At 42.4% G+C, this 15,432-nt stretch overlaps 1 long non-coding RNA gene across 4 annotated transcripts in view; it reads left to right on the top strand.

The window, feature by feature from the left end:
* The window catches only part of LOC121043558 (uncharacterized), a 60,459-nt gene that overhangs the window by 23,498 nt on the left and 21,529 nt on the right, over positions 1-15,432 (top strand). For 3 of the 4 annotated variants that reach the window (XR_005796906.1, XR_005796907.1, XR_005796905.1), the window contains 2 exons: positions 9,023-9,142; positions 12,101-12,188. This is a non-coding gene — a long non-coding RNA (uncharacterized LOC121043558). Of the gene's footprint in view, positions 1-9,022; positions 9,143-12,100; positions 12,189-15,432 lie in introns of those variants that run through there. The other variant, XR_005796908.1, reaches the window with a different exon arrangement.

The raw sequence follows: 15,432 nt of genomic DNA, 5'->3' as shown, positions 1-15,432 counted from the left end.
CTTTTTCTTTTTCTTTTTCTTTTTCTTTTTCTTTTTCTTTTTCTTTTCTTTATGTGTGTGTGTGCCTGTGTGTGTGTGTAGAGAGAGAGAACGCTTAAGTTCTACTCTCTTAGCATTTTTTTTTTCTTAGCAAATTTTATATATTTTTTTTCAACGTTTATTTATTTTTGGGACAGGGAGAGACAGAGCATGAACGGGGGAGGGGCAGAGAGAGAGGGAGACACAGAATCAGAAACAGGCTCCAGGCTCTGAGCCATCAGCCCAGAGCCCGACGCGGGGCTCGAACTCACGGACCGCGAGATCGTGACCTGGCTGAAGTCGGACGCTTAACCGACTGCACCACCCAGGCGCCCCTCTTAGCAAATTTTAAATACACAACACAATATTATTAACTATGGTCACCATGTTGTACATTAGATCCCCGGAGACTATTCATCTTGTAACTGAAGGCTTATACCCTTTGCCCAGCTTCTTCCCACCTCCTTAATATCTCAGTCCCTGATAACTATCATTCTGCTCCATTTCTGTAATTTTGACTTAAAAAGAATTTTTTTTTAAATTTTTATTTTTTGAGAGAGAGACAGAGTGAGAGTGGGGAAGGGGCAGAGAGAGAGAGAGGGAGACACATAATCCAAAGCAGGCTCCAGGCTCCAAGCTGTTAGCACAGAACCTGATGTGGGGCTTGAACTCACGAACTGTGAGATCATGACCCGAGCCGAAGTCGGACACTTAACCAACTGAGCCACCCGGATGCCCCCCCTTTTTTTTTGGTTAAGATTCCATATATAAGTGAGATCATACTGTTTTTTCTCTGGCTAATTTTACTTAGCATGTCTTCTAGGTTCATCCATGTTGTTGCAAATGGCAGAATTTCCTTCTTTCTCATGACTGAAATAACGTTCCTATATATATATATATATATATATATATATATATATATATATATATATTTTATAATTGTTTATTCTATTTCCATGAAAAACATCAATGGAATTTTGATAGGGATTACATTGAATCTGTAGATTGCTTTGGGTGGTATGGACATTTCAACAATTAATTCTTCCAATTCATGAATATTTATATATTTCTCAATTTCTTTCATCAGTGTTTTACAGTTTTCAGCATACAGATCTTTCAGCTCCTTGCTTAAATTTATTCTTAAGTATTTTATTGTTTTTGATGCTATTATAAATGGGATTGTTTTCCTAATTTCTCTTTCTGATGCTTTGTTGTCAGTGTATAGAAATGCAACTGATTTTTGTATATTAATTTCGTATCCTGCAACTTCACTGAAATGATTTATTCGCTCCAACAGTGTTTGGGTGGAATCTTTAGGGTTTTCTATATGTAGGATCATGCCATCTGCAAGCAGAGACAATTTTACTGCTTCCTTTCTGATTGGATAGCTTTTGTTTTGTTTCATTTTTCTTGCTTACTTGCTTTGCCTAGGATTTCTAGTACTACACTGAATAGAAGTGGCAAAAGTAGACATTCTTATCTTGTTCCTGATCTTAGAGGAAAAACTTTCAGCTTTTCACTGTTGAGTATGATGTTAGCTGTTGGGCTTTCATATGTGGCCTTTATTATACTGAAGTACCTTCCTTCTATACCTAATTTCTTGAGAATTCTTGTCATGAAAGAATGTTGAATTTTGTTAAATGCCTTTTCAACTTCTATTGAGACAATAATATGATTTTTATTCTTCATTCTGTGAATGTGGTGTATTACATTTATTGATTTGCAGATGTCAAATCATCCTTGTATCCCAGGGGTGAATCCAACTTGATCATGATATATGATCCTTTTAATGTGTTGTTGAATTCTGTTTGCTAGTGTTTTGTTGAGGATTTTTGCATCTATATTCACTGGGGATATTGGACTATAATTTTTTATTCTTGTAGTATTGTTGCCTGGCTTTGGTATCAGGGTGATGCTGACCTCAAAAAGTGAATTTGGAAGTGTTCCTTCCTCTTCAGTTTTTGAGAAGGGGTTGAGAAGGATTGGTATTAATTCTTCTTTAAATGTTTGGTAGAATTCACCACTAAATCTAGTCCTGGGCTTCTGTTTGTTGGAAGGTTTTTGATTACTGAGTCAATATCCTTACTCACTATTGGTCAGTTTAGATTTTTTATTTCTTTGTGATTCAGTTTTGGTAGGTTGTATGTTTCTAGGAATTCTTGGACTTCTTTTAAGTTATGCAACTTATTGGCTTATAATTGTTCATAGTAGCCTTTTATGATTCTTTGTATTTATATGGTATCTCTTGTTACATTTCCTCCTTCATTTCTGATTTCATTTATTAGAGTCTTCACTCTTTTTTATTATTTAGTCTAGCTAAAGGTTTGTCAATTTTGTTTATCTTTTTAAAACACCAGTTCTTAGTTTTGTTGATATTTTCTATTGTATTTCTTGTCTATTTCATTGATTTCTCCTCTGCTTTTTCTTTTTTTTAAATTTCCTTCCTTTTGTTGACTTAGTTTGCTCTTTTTCTAGCTCCTTGAGGTATAAAGTTAGGTTGTTTATTTGAGATCAATCTTTTTTCTTAATGTAGGCATTTATTGCTATAAATTTCCCTATTAAAACTGGTTTTGCTGTATCCTGTAAGGTTTGGTATGCTGTGTTTCAATTTCCATTTGCTTCAGGATATTTTTTTGATTTCCCTTTTCGTTTCTTTTGTGACCCATTCTTAAATTTTTTTTTTTTCAACGTTTATTTATTTTTGGGACAGAGAGAGACAGAGCATGAACGGGGGAGGGGCAGAGAGAGAGGGAGACACAGAATCAGAAACAGGCTCCAGGCTCTGAGCCATCAGCCCAGAGCCTGACACGGGGCTCGAACTCACGGACCGCGAAATCGTGACCTGGCTGAAGTCGGACGCTTAACCGACTGCGCCACCCAGGCGCCCCAATGTGACCCATTCTTTGTTCAGGAGTGTGTTGTTTAATTTCCACATATGTGGGAATTTTCTAATTTCCCTCCTATTGTTAATTTCTAGTTTCATATCATTGTGGTCAGGAAAGATACCTGTATGATTTTAATGTCCTTAAATTTGTTAAGACCTGTTTGTGACCTAACATATAATCTGTCCTGGAGAATGTTCCATGTGTGCCTGAGCAGAATTCATATTCTGCTGCTTTTGGATAAAAATTTTTGTGTATGTCTGATAAGTCCATTTGGTTCTAAAATATAGTTCAAGTCCAATGTTTCCTTATTGATTTTCTGCGTAGATGATGTATCCATTGTTGAAAGTGAAGTATTGAAGTCCCCTACTATTATTCTATTTTTCAAATCTGTTAGTATTTGCTTACACAGGTGATCTGATGTTGGGTGCATATATGTTTATAGTTGTTATATCCTCTTGATGAATTGATCCCTTCAGCATTATAAACTAACCTTCTTTGTCTCTTGTTACAGTTTCTGACTTAAAATCTGTTTGTCTAATATAATTATAGCTACTCTGCTCTCTTTTGGTTTCCATTTTTCATAGAATATTTTTTTTCTCAACCTTTCACTTTGCACCTAGATATGCTTTTAAAACTAAAGTAAATCTTTTCTAGGCAGCATATAGTTGGGTCTTGTATATATATATATATATTCGGCCTCTCTATGCCTTTTCATTTGAGAATTTAATCCATGTAGATTGAAAGTAATTATTGATAGACAAGGATTTACTAATTCCATCTGATTGTTTTCTGACTGTTTTGTGGTTCCTTTTTTCCTTTCTTTCTCTTTTGTGTCTTCCTTTGTTAATTGATGGCTTTTAGTGGTGGTGCGCTTTGATTCCCTTCTCTTTATCTTTTATGTATTTCATAGATTTTGCTTTGTGATTATCAGGAGGCTTACATAAAATGTCTTTTGGTTATAGTGGTCTATTTTAGGCTGATAACTTCGATTGCATACAAAAAGTATACCCTTTTACTCTCCCCCTCACATTTTATTTTTGATATCACGATTTACATATTTTTATATTGTCTATCCATTCACAATTATTGTAGCCATAGTTATTTTTAATGTTTTTGTCACTTAACCTTTATACTAGAGTTAAGTGATATACACATCACCAGATTACAGTATTAGAGCATTCTGAATTGGCTATACACTTACCTTTACTGATGTGCTTTATACTTTCCTATGTTTTCATGTTACTAATTGGCATCCTTTCATGTCAGCCTGAAGAACATGCAGCATTTCTTGTAAGGCAGGTCCAGCAATGAACCACCTCAGCTTTGTTTGTTTGGGAGAGTCTTTATCTCTCCTTCATTTCTGGAGGACAACTTTGCCAGGTAATGTGTTTTTGGTTGGAAGTTTTTTTTTTTTTCCCTCAGCATTTTAAATACATCATCCTGTTCTCTTCTGGCCTGCAAGATTTCTGCTCAGAAGCCCACTGATTTCACTCATATGTGGAATTTAAGAAACAAAACAGATGGACATAGGGGAAGGGAAGGAAAAATAAAATAAAAACACAGAGGGAGGCAAACCCTTTAAATACAGAGACTCTTAAATACAGAGAACAAACTGAGAGTTGCTGGAAGGGAGTTGGGTGGGGGGATGGGCTAAATGGATGATGGGCATTAAGGAGGGCACTTGTTGGGATGAGCCCTCAGTGTTATATGTAAGTGATGAATCACTAAATTCTACTCCTGAAACCATTGCTACACTGTATGTTAACTAACTTGGATTTAAATAAGTAAATAAAAAGGAGTCCACTGATAATTTTATGGGAGTTCCTTTGTTTGTGATGAGTTTTTTTCCCTCTCTTTCTGCTTTAAAAAGACTCTTTGATTTTAGATGGTTACATTAAAATGTGTCCTGGAGAAGATCTTTTTGGGTTGGATTTTTTGGGGGACCTATGAGCACCATGAACTTGGATATCTAAATTTCTCCTCAGATTTGGAAATTTCTTAGCCATTATTTCTTTAAATAAGGTTACCACCTTTTTCTTTCTTTTCCATCTGAGACTCCAATAATGCATGGGTTGTTTTGCTTGATGGCATCCCATTAATTCACATAGGCTTTCTTCCCTTTTTTTCATTCTATTGTATTTGTTCTCCTCTAAATGGATAATTGAAAATGACCTGTCTTTGCACAGATTCTTTCTTTTGCTTGATCAAGTCTGCTGGTGATGCTTTCCATTGCATTTTTCATTTCATTCATTGTATTTTTCAGATTCAGAATTTCTGCTTGGTTCTCTTTTATGATTTGTATCTCTCTGTTAAAGTTTTTGTTTTACTTGTGTATTGTTTTCTTGATTTCAATTGAATTGTCCTGTGTTTTCTTGTAGCTCACTGAGCTTTCTTAAAATAACAACTTTGGATTATTTATTGAACAATTCATGGATCTCCATTTCTTTGTGGTTAGTTACTGGAAAATTATTGTGTCCCTTTAGTAGTGTTATATTGCCTTGGTTTTTCATGTTCCTTGAAATCTTACATATACCATCTTCACATTTGAAGAAGCAGTCACCTCCTCCAGTCTTTACCGACTGGCTTTGGGAGAGAAATACCTTCTGTCTCAGCCCTGCTAGGGATTCTTTGCCTTTCTCAGATCTTTTCTACGGACTGACCTGCTTTACACTTCTTGCACCCTCCTGGTGGTAGGGGGATTCTTAAAATTGTATGCCTTCTCTCAATCCTGCAAAGCCAGGCCACCACTGACAGATTCCCATTTGCTTACCCTAGGGCAGTGCTTAATCTCAACTTTCTCCCAATCCTGCAGAGTTGGGCTGGCTTTCTCTGCATGCTCACTAGCTGTCTACAAAGGCTTGCCCTTGCTTCCTTCATAGGAAGCCAGCCATTGGGTGGGGGTATGTGTAGGTGGGGTGTGTAGAACATTGGGGGCGCCTCTGGGACAGTTGGGGGAATATGCAGATGAGACAGTCCCAGCAGCTTGTTGTTAGCCTTCTTGATGGAGTCTACAAAATGGTTAGTAGAATCCACATTCAGGAGACCTCAGTTTGAACTACAGCTCTGCCTTTACTGCCTGTGCCACCTTGGAGAAGGGACTTAGATTCACTGGGCCTCCTTTTCATCTTCAATTGTAATGGGAAAGAGTTGCATTAAATCATTGATGCTACAGGGGCGCCTGGGTGGCGCAGTCGGTTAAGCGTCTGACTTCAGCCAGGTCACGATCTCGCGGTCCGTGAGTTCGAGCCCCGCGTCGGGCTCTGGGCTGATGGCTCAGAGCCTGGAGCCTGTTTCTGATTCTGTGTCTCCCTCTCTCTCTGCCCCTCCCCCGTTCATGCTCTGTCTCTCTCTGTCCCAAAAATAAATAAACGTTGAAAAAAAAATTTAAATCATTGATGCTACATTTTAAAAATGAACTCATGGTTGTGTGGCAATTCTTTCTACCACATTTTTCCCTCCAAACTTCTGAGGTTTCAGAGAATCTGCCATCTCTCAGTTTTGAGTCTTTGGAGTGCTCTACATCGTCTTTGTTGCTATGCTATCTATTTTCAAAGGCTTTCAAACTTTTTAAAGCAACATAGATCCAGAGCTCAGTGAAGGAAATAGCCACCACTCCATGTATTTCAAGAAGAAAGGAATTCAGTCCAGGGAATTACAAGCTTATAGAACTGTTGTAAGAGCTGGAGAAGTGGAAATCTAGAGCGTTCCACTGGGGAGCACTATTTCAAAGTGATCCCGTTGTAGTTGTGATCCAGAGATTAGGAAACTGCTGCCCTGGCTGCTTTCACCACAAGTGCCTCTGGCACCCATGAAGCTCGTGACTAAACTCTGGAATGAGGAGTCCAGTGGCCGAAATGGCTCTAAGCATTCATGTTTCTACTATAATGCTGCTTCACACAAGGGCATTATTTGGGGAAACGAATTTATTTCTAGAACCATACCTTCAAAGTGTCTGGGAAATGTTGGTTTTTCCTTTCTAGCTCTCGAGTTACAGGGAATGGGAAATTAGTGCCAACAGTCCTATTCAGCATGAACACTTGTTCAGATTTCATCTTACTTGATGTATTAGTCAGGATAGGCTCTGTTATGCTGCCGCAATAAACAACCTTAAAATTTCAGTGATCTAAAACAATAAACATGGATTTCTTACTCACCAAATATCTGTTGCAGGCTGGTTGACCTTCCTCAAAGGTGCGCCGTCTAGAACAAATGACTTTCAAGACATTAAGGCAGGGGAAGGGAAAGGTAGAGGGGGCACATCAGCTATTAGCTGCTTCAGCTCAGGAGTGGCACATGTCACTTATGCCCACAGTCTATGGCCAGAGCTAACCCTATTGCTGCAAACTAAGCTGGAAGGCAGGCTAGAAAATTAGGAGAGTACATAAAATACTTGGTGAATACTTATTTTCAGTCATGGAAAAAAGGGAATACTTGGGTTCTAAGTGGGTTGATCCTGCTGTCAGTCTCCCTTTCCCTCTGTGAAAGCCTCTGAAGACAAAGATCCCAGGGCTCCTCAAATACAGATGTGCCTGCCTTACATATTAAAGGAGCTATAATCTAGATATCTGTATGGCATCCTTGAGGAATCAGCAAAAAGATTTCCTTCTCCATAAATATCTCTCTCACTGGCCTAAACTGGCACTTAAAACTTCCACCATTGACATTACTTTTTGTGTACTCCCTTAAAGATATGCATATTTAAATAAGTTAAGGCAATTTGTCATCTTGGATTGCACTGGAACACTCTCAGTGAGCAGGGAGCAGGGTGTGGGAAATGGACAGGAGGCATGCACTGAGGCATGAGAAAAGTAGACTGATGTCAGTGGATTCCATAGATCAGCCAGAGGGGCTTGAGGATGGAGAGCAGGGGGCTGGAAGGGAGTAAGCAAGGGACCCCAAGGACGAGGAGAAGGGGGCTTTAGGCAGAGTCTCCACATCACATCTTTGCCAAGGGCCTGACTTATTTTGGCCTCTGGGACAGCCTTCCCCAACTGCATCCAGTAAGGTAATAAATGTCTCTTTGAACTGAGCCTGCTTTTAGAAGATAAATTCAGAAATATCTATCCAACTAGACTGTGGTGAGCAGAATGAGGCTGAAATGGAATACTTGACTCCCAAGTCCAGAGCTTCTGGACAGAGTCTGAGTGTTGACTTTATTTTTTTTATGTTTTAAAAATATTTGTTTGTTTATTTCTTTTAGAGATATAGTACAAGCAGGGGAGAGGTAGAGAGAGAGAGAGAGAGAGAGAGAGAGAGAGAGAGAGAGAATACCAAGCAGGCTCTGCACTGTTAGCAAGAGCCCCATATGAGGCTCAAACTCATGAACTGTAAAATCATGACCTGGGTCGAAATCAAGATTTGGTCGCTTAGCCTATGAGCCACCTCAGCACCCCCCAAAATTGACTTTAAATAATACTTACTGGCACTCCTGGGCACGTTTCAAATACAACTGTGTGATCTTGAGCAAGTTACATGACATTTCTACACCTCTGGTGTGAGGATTAAATGAGAAAATGCATTTTAGGCACGTAGCAGAGAATCAGAAGATCCTCAGCAAGGATTGGGGATAAAACCAAATGTAGAATCCCATTTGGTCTGTTCAACAAACCTGGTGGATGGGAAGCAAAGGGGTGATGGTCAGTAAGAGATGGCAGTGTCCCCAGGGACCAGCGAGAGTGAGAAGTCTTTCCTAGCCCTCGGCAGATGAACCCAGTGAACACTGGAGCCACGGGAGATGGGCTGTCTCTTGGGATCCATGATCATGGCTCAGGGGACACAGCTACCGAGAGTCCTGGCCCAGTAGTAAGGGAGTGGGGGCAATTAATTGCTCATCCCTCTCCTGTCTTGCCTCCCAATCTCCTCCTGACATCTGCCACCAGCTGAGCATCACTAGAAGGCAGAGGGTAAAGGAGGCTTGGAATGGAGTCCATAGAGGTCAACTTCTTGAGGCCCATAGTAGAGCCTGGTCCACAGAAGAGAATTTGCAGAGCTGGGGAGCAGAGCAGAATCAACCCCAAGCAAGAGGCTCCTCAAACTCTCAGAGCCAAGAAACCAGGACACCCCTCCCCCCAGCAGTTGCTCAAACATGGGCTGACCCTCTCTTTCTTTCTCTCCCACAGCAGTGGTAAAGAAACCATGAACCAAGTGGGCTGTTGGACAGAGGAGTCCCCACGCTATAACAGGGAGTAGAGGAGATACCTGATTTCTTTGGCTTGCCTTTCCCAGAAGATGAGGAGCAGGTATGAACCAGCACTCTCCCCCAAGACAAATGTCTCTCTATTCATGGGAGGAGTAGAGCAGACTCACATTTGTCGTTGATGACACATGGCATACGGAGTTGGCCCTTTATGTATATTGCCTCTTTGAATCCTTAGGTGATTAACTCGTGGAAATCAACAGCTCCAGGGCCAGCTACCATTGGAGGGGACAGTCAGGCCTAGCTCTTAGAAACCTGGTGACACTTAGGAAGTTTGACTGCAAAGCCTCCCCTGCTCTCTGGCTCTCTGAGACCCACCTCAGCCCTGTGGGCCAAGCACCCATGTATCTCTCCTATCAGGAGAAAATAAAATGTCAGGTGAAGTTATTCACTCCAGGTGTTAGGAACTTAATGCGTAATACCTCCCAGGAGAATGTGTATTTCTCAGGACAGCCAGAAAGTGGGTGGTACTGAACCAAAAGAGTGAATCACTAATAGTGGAATCCCAGGCATTTGGGGAGGTCATATTTCTTGGGTGGGTTCCTTCCTGACATTGTTTACATTATATAAAGTTGACAGCCACCTATTGTCCCCCTAAAGGAGATTGTCCCTATGGGTGCGGTGATGATGAGGAAAGAGAAGAACATTCAGGCTGGAGCCAGGGTGGTCTGATTTTCAAAAACAAATCTGTCCCTTAGAGTGAGAGGTGACTTAAACACTCACACAGCCTCCCCAAGTGTGGTGAAGAGATCCTGTCTCCCCTCTGCAACCAGGTTCTCTTCACCTGGAACATGGTGCTGTCATTATGCAATGTCCCTGTTGGCAGAGGTGTTTGGGCCCCTTGTTTTCAAGTCTGTGCCATTTCCAAGAAGGAGCTGTGGCCTTTGAGTAGGACTGAGCTACTGAATAGCAGCCCCAGTGCCAAGTGAGGGAGCCAAGAAGAGGCAGAGAAGAGAAAGTCACGACTGTCACACAAAGATGAGACAGCCGCCCCCTGTGGTAGCTGGATGGCAGTCCTGTTGTCCTGCAGCGGCCTTGGGGGCAGGATGGGGTCAAAGTCGGGCTGCGGGCAGAAAGAAGCCAGGCCAGGCCAAGCAAGAGAGAAGGGCAAAGCCCCTGGGTGGTAGGATGTGAGAAAAGTTACTTTCGTCAGGAGGGTATCACTCGACATTCAAATCCAGCGCCCCATGAATTTATAAAAGCCAGGCTCAAGGAAAAGTTTTTCCTATTAGACTTAACCACATCATCAATAACAATAATCACTGTTACTATTTCTTAAGTGTTTAATCCAAAGCCAGTATTGAAGTTATCGACTGAAGTCCTGATGAAGGTCTAATTCACTCACCCAGCATGTATTTATGAGTTTCTACTTAAGTCAGGCACTACCCTAGGCACTTAGGGCAGACCAAAGGCTAGGACAGACAAAACCCTGGTCCCAGCGGCAGGGCCACCACATGCAATTAACAACACATCACTCTAGGGGGCACCGTATGATGCCTGGGCTATTTTGTGTATTGAGCAGCCTGGCGGCCCCTGTCTGCGGTGCTCTCATTCTAGCAGATGTAATCGAATACCGATAAGGTGCGCGAAATTCTCCTATTACAGTTTGAGACACAGAGGGCTGAGTAACTTGCTGAGTTTTTCACCCCCAAAGGACTGAGTCACAATTTATACCTAAAGACCTTGCAATCCACCTGTGCCACGTATGTGCCATTCTCTCCCTGGTGGGTGTAGAGATGAAGGGGTAGACAGGCTCACAGAGGCAGAGCTGGGTTGGTTGGCCCAGTAGCAGTACTGTGTCCTGACTGGATAGACTGGAACCAGCTCAGCGGTAACAGAGAATCTCTTGGGGAAGGCTGACTTAGGAAGGTTTGATAACATGAGCTGCCTTCATAGTAAGGGTGGGGGGACTGGCCTTTTTATTTTTATCAGCTGGGGACTTATGTAGAAAGGTCCATCCCTGGGTAGACCTTGCTGTCTTGCAGGGCCAGAGGCAGCTATTGATTCTTGCATGTATTTATCGTTTATGAAATATCCTAGTTATATTGGCAGAGAAGTTGGTCCAGGTTTGTAAGGGTAGGCTCCAAACTCCTCTGGTTGAGAATGGAGTAGGACAGGTGCCCTTGGACAGGTTTCCTGAATAAAGTGAGCATGTGCAGCAAGAACGGAGAAGGTGCTCTCGTCTGATGAGCTCATTCTGCTAGGGTTGGATCTAGTTTTCAGCGAACAGCATGAGTCTTGCCTTTGGACCAGACTCTGTGCTACCCCAGTCATGAAAGGAGGACAGCCACGTCTACGTTCTTCTGCCTTTTGTCCAACCTTCTGTCTTGAAGGAAGAAAGATGGCCTCTGGTTGTCGTCCCCTCCTCTTCTGCTGGGTGTCCCTTCTCCCACCTGCAGGTGCACCAGTGTGTGGCTTCTGAGCCAACCTTCTGAGACCTGAACTGGGCCGCCAGAGATCTAATGGCTGCTGCTTTGGCACGGCAACCCTTGAGACTTGACACAGTTTTTCGTTAGCCCCCTGGAGAAATGGAGAGGCTAAAGCAATAGAGGACAGAAGGTTATTTGGTGCCGGAGACTGGGAAAAAGGGAAAGGTAGAGGGAAGCTCGGTGTCCTAAAAACAAACTTCACCCCCCTCTCCGTTTTACCTAAGACGGGTGTTGCCTAGACAGCGTAAGTTCTGCAAAAGTGATTTTCGTGATGGTTTGGGCCAGGGGTGACAAACGTCTGGCACATTTGCTGTCATCTGTCTTCTCCCCACACCTTCTCCTGGCCACTGGGATGGTAGCTTCAGACCCTTCTCATTTTTTTTTTTTTTTAATATATGAAATGTATTGTCTTCAGACCCTTCTCAAATCAGCATTCCATGCAGGCTCCATCCATCATAGTTAGCCTTTGAGATGAAGTCCCCTCCCTGTGCCTGTTTAGAGGCCTTTTGCTGTGAGTTCTTTATGGTAGCTTTTTCCTGAGGTATCTCATCTTATTGTTGTGTCTTTCGCAGAACCTGGAAAGTCCGAACACAATTTGGTGGTTGACTCACAGAATGTCCTCTGAATCGATGACCTTCGGTGTGTGCCAAAGCTGACTGACTCACTGGTCTCTTCCCCCAACCAGGCTGGTTCTCTGGGCTCGGCAGGAGTCCTGACTGAGACCTCTCCTTACTCCATATTCTCTTTATTACTAATAAGGCGTGGTTCCTTAATTACTAGGTGCTGGATACGAGAATTGATTTCCTTTGTTTCAGTGAATTTAGGAAAAGGCTTATGAATATTTCTTGCGCTTGACATGAACTGCTTGTTTTGTTTTTTTTTTTTATTTCCGGCCTGCAAAGGTCACTGAAGGGAGACAAGGCAAAGTGACGCCTAGAGCATCAACAAGTATGAAATTCACCTTTATCATTGAAGCATTCAGATCCTTTGATACACGTTCCCTGGACACTCTGCTGCCTTATTTAAAGTGAAAAACAACCAGAATGTGGGAGGTGCCCCAGGGAGCTCAATATTCTGTGAGCTAAATGAGTGATATCAGTATATTAAATCACTAATAGCCCTTGTTGTAAAAAACTGTTCCAACATAGATGAGCCTAAATTTCCTACCTTAGGGTGTCCCACCTCTTGAACATAACTGACTCCTTAATGATTCAGAGTTTCAAAGCCTCAGGGTCCCAATCCTGAGAAGCAGAGAGTGGGGAAATTTTGCTGAAGTTTGTTGGCTGGCTACGGGATCTATTAAGAAATTGTCTTTGTTGGTATTAAATCCAAGACTTTTTTTTTTAAGCCATTTTTTTTTTTTCTCATGAAAACCGTAAAGTTAATGAAGGTAGAGGCTGGTTAGAATTTCATTTAATGGATGAGCTCTTTCTCTAAGTCTTGGAGCGCTTATGTCTGAGGGCAAAATGTGTAGTTGTGATGATCTGTGTTGGCCATTCCAGCACAAATAGCCTGAGGTTGCAATGGTTAGAATCATCCACACTGTCCCTGCCAAAACACGGATCCTGGCAGGTCACCTAGCCTTTGTTGGCCTCAGTTTCCTCCTCTGTAAAATGGGCAGAATAATCAGGCAAGGTGCAGTATTTAACCTAAGTGAGGAAAGTGGATTATTATTGCCCTCAAAAACCTGTAGAAAGACATTAAAAATATTTTTATTCAATTGCACGTTGAAATTTATTTTTAAAATAGGGTTTGTTGAGGCATCTGGGTGGCTCAGTCAGTTAAGCGTCTGACTCTTGATTTCGGCTCAGGTCATGATCTCATGGCTCACGAGTTTGAGCCCCGTGTAGGGCTGTGCTCTGACAGTGTTGAGCATGCTTGGGATTCTGTCTTTGTCCCTCTCTCCCTCTCTCTCTGCCACTCCCCCACACGTGCACACTCCCCCCCCCCGCCCCCGACCAAATAAATAAATAAACTTAAAAAAAAAGATAAAATAGGATTTGTTGAATGGGTGATGGATATTAACAAGGGCACTTGTGAAAAGCACTGGGTGTTACATGTAGGTGATGAAATCACTAAATTCTACACCTTGCCAAAATGAAGCTCTCTACCCATTAACTAATAACTCCCTATTTTTCTCTTCCCCAGTCCCTGATAAACACCATTCTATTTTCTGTCTCTAGGAACCTGACTATTCTAGATGCCTCATATAAATGGGACCGTTTCTAGTCATTTTTATAAATGGGTCTTCTTAAAAAATATGAACTTAGCCTAATGAATATGTAATTCAGCATCCTGATTTCTTAACATTTTAAACATCTTATAAGATATTATAAACATCTTTTTGTATTGCTACATCCTCTATATGAACATACCCTCAAAGGCTGGGCATTATCACATTGAGTGGATATATCATTCATTATTATTCCTCCATAGTTTCAACTGCTTGCTATTTTAAAGAATGTGTTGAAAACAGTTCTGTGTAGAGCTTTTGTCATATTGAGGCTCACGGTCTTTAGGGCAGATTCAAGAACTTAATGACTGGCTTGCAGGGAATGAGAACATTTTCAGGCTCGTGATCTACATTACCGAATGGCTAGGAAAAATTTTCAGATGATGTCATTGACAGCAGGGTGGGCTTCCTCCGGGGCTGTGAGGTCCTAGTCTCTTAGGATGGTGATTGCTTGTAGGGTTGATTCAAGCACTGACTGTGGTGGTGGGAGGGGCAAGGATAGTTCCAAAATTCCTCTGTGGGAGAGGGTTAGACATGCTGATGTCTTCATTAGGGGGGAAGCAGAACATGTGAAACAAGCCCTGTTTTCCCTTTCAACGTGTGCTTTTTCGGGGGCAGCCTGGAGGTGTGCTGATGGCGGTTATGGAGAGTCTAGAGCCTTCTCCCACCCTAAACCACCTTTGGCTCCTCCAGCTGGTGGGATGGGCACTAGTGACCTTTTAAATCTTTCCCATCTCTGTGTTTTTGTGATTCCAGGGCTCTGCCACTGTGCAGGTCCACTGGCTGGACTCATCCACTTTAGTTTTCTCATGTCAGCGTGGGTCATCCAAACCTCTCTTTGGTTCTGTCCCAAGTGTCACAGAGAGGTGGATCCACCCTCTCCCTTCCCAGGAAAGCCCGTGTTGCAATGAGCACTCCTGTGCTTCTCCCCAGTGCTTTCTCGGTAGCACAATTGGATCACACTGCTCTTGCTGCCCTCAGCTGCCCTCTGAGAAGACGTCACAACCTCGAAAGATCCCAATCAGTACGCTTTCTCCCTGTGGCACTGTGTGCTTTGGCTGCCTGGCCAGAAAGCTGGGCCTATTTTTACCTATCATTCTGATACTATCTCGGGTATAATTGGAATTGAGCTCTCAGTGTGGAAATTCTTACTCAGAACACAAAGGATTGAAGAGAACTCGGAGGCTGAACTCTGGAAGGACTCTTGCCCGACTCCTCTTGGCAGAGATGGCTCTGGTTTCTCGGAGCGGTGGTATGGCCAACAGGTGGGTGTTGCCCAGGAAATTGTTTTTTCTGCTTTCTCAGTAGCTATGGGCCATGGGGAACACTGCCATTTCTGGCCTTCTCTGCATTATTTGATGAAAATGCAGGTGAACTGCCCTGTGGTTTAATTCCAATGGCAGAGCAGTTAGCATTTGCTGGCTTTTCTTGTCCCAGTGGGAACGCTGGTTTGCATCTCACTGTGCTTCCCTTGAGATGTTGTGTGGGGTCCTTTAACCTGCAACGTGCCCCTCTGAGTGACGCCCACCCAGATTCCAATCAGATCTAAACCAATGGTCTCAGCCTTGAGAGCTACCTGTGTGTGTAAAGGCCTACAAGTGCTGCCCCCACCAGCAATATCAGCTGAAGGGTGTTTTCAAGGGACATCATTTCAATGATCCGTGACATCTG

Source organism: Herpailurus yagouaroundi, unplaced genomic scaffold (genome assembly GCF_014898765.1).
Source record: "Herpailurus yagouaroundi ecotype Mexico unplaced genomic scaffold, PumYag 187, whole genome shotgun sequence".
NCBI classification, from domain to species: domain Eukaryota; kingdom Metazoa; phylum Chordata; class Mammalia; order Carnivora; family Felidae; genus Herpailurus; species Herpailurus yagouaroundi.
The sequence above is the reverse complement of the archived record's forward strand: the minus strand, read 5'-3'. Positions and strand labels throughout refer to the sequence as shown.